This window comes from Mastomys coucha, unplaced genomic scaffold (assembly GCF_008632895.1).
Source record: "Mastomys coucha isolate ucsf_1 unplaced genomic scaffold, UCSF_Mcou_1 pScaffold22, whole genome shotgun sequence".
Classification (NCBI taxonomy): Eukaryota; Metazoa; Chordata; class Mammalia; order Rodentia; family Muridae; genus Mastomys; species Mastomys coucha.
The window spans coordinates 50,200,139-50,201,069 of record NW_022196905.1 but is presented as its reverse complement, the minus strand read 5'-3'; the positions used below and the strand labels follow the sequence as shown (position 1 = coordinate 50,201,069).

Here is a 931-nt window from a genome sequence, read left to right as displayed (position 1 = left end):
GGGTATAGTTTTGCTCCTTATGTTGATGTTTTCCTTCTATTATCCTCTGTAGGGCTGGATTTGTGGAAAGATATTGTGTAAATTTTGTTTTGTCATGGAATATCTTGTTTTCTCCATCTATGGTAATTGAGAGTATTGCTGGGTATAGTAGCCTGGGCTGGCATTTGTGCTCTCTTAAGGTCTATATGACATCTGCCGAGGATCTTCTAGCTTTCATAGTCTCTGGTGAGAAGTCTGGTGTAATTCTGATAAGCCTGCCTTTATATATTACTTGACCTTTTTCGCTTACTGCTTTTAAAATTCTTTCTTTGTTTAGTACATTTGGTGTTTTTATTATAAAAATATGGATCACTTCACAAATTTGCATGTCATCCTTTGGCAGGGGCCATGCTAATCTTCTCAGTATCGTTCCAGTTTTAGTATATGTGCTGCAGAAGCGAGCATGAGTATGAGGTCTTAAAGATTAGTTAGCTTAATTAGAATATTCAGAGAATAAAAAAAAAAGGAAAAAAAGAACAGAACACCTAAAACTTTTCACAGAAGCACTGAGACACATAAAGTTAGACCTATTGGTATTAACAGATTTCTCAGTAGGAACTCTACAGAGCCAAAGAGGTCATTGAGTGAAGTATTTTAAGCTCTTAAAGGTGAAAGCTAATACCACAGTTTAACAAAATCACTATATTTCTAGATCATCAAAGCTATCATTAATAATTGAAAGAAAAAGGAAAAGCTTTTCAAATGAATATCAACTAAAGACTCTGATGTGATCACTAAGTGAAAACTATAATGCATAATTGAAGGAACTCTCCTAACAACATAAATAGGTAAAAACATCCATGAGACAACCTGTTTAATTAAAATATGTCAAGTGTCTGTGTCATATGGTGGCTTGGAAATCTCTGCATTACTTTTAGACTGTAAATGATTC

At 34.0% G+C, this 931-nt stretch overlaps 1 non-coding gene across 1 annotated transcript; it reads right to left on the bottom strand.

Moving 5' to 3' along the window:
- Window positions 1-337: 337 nt before the first annotated feature.
- On the bottom strand, window positions 338-444 carry LOC116071601. The gene has a single exon (XR_004111012.1). It is a non-coding gene; the product is annotated as a U6 spliceosomal RNA (small nuclear RNA).
- Between the last annotated feature and the right edge of the window lie 487 nt (window positions 445-931).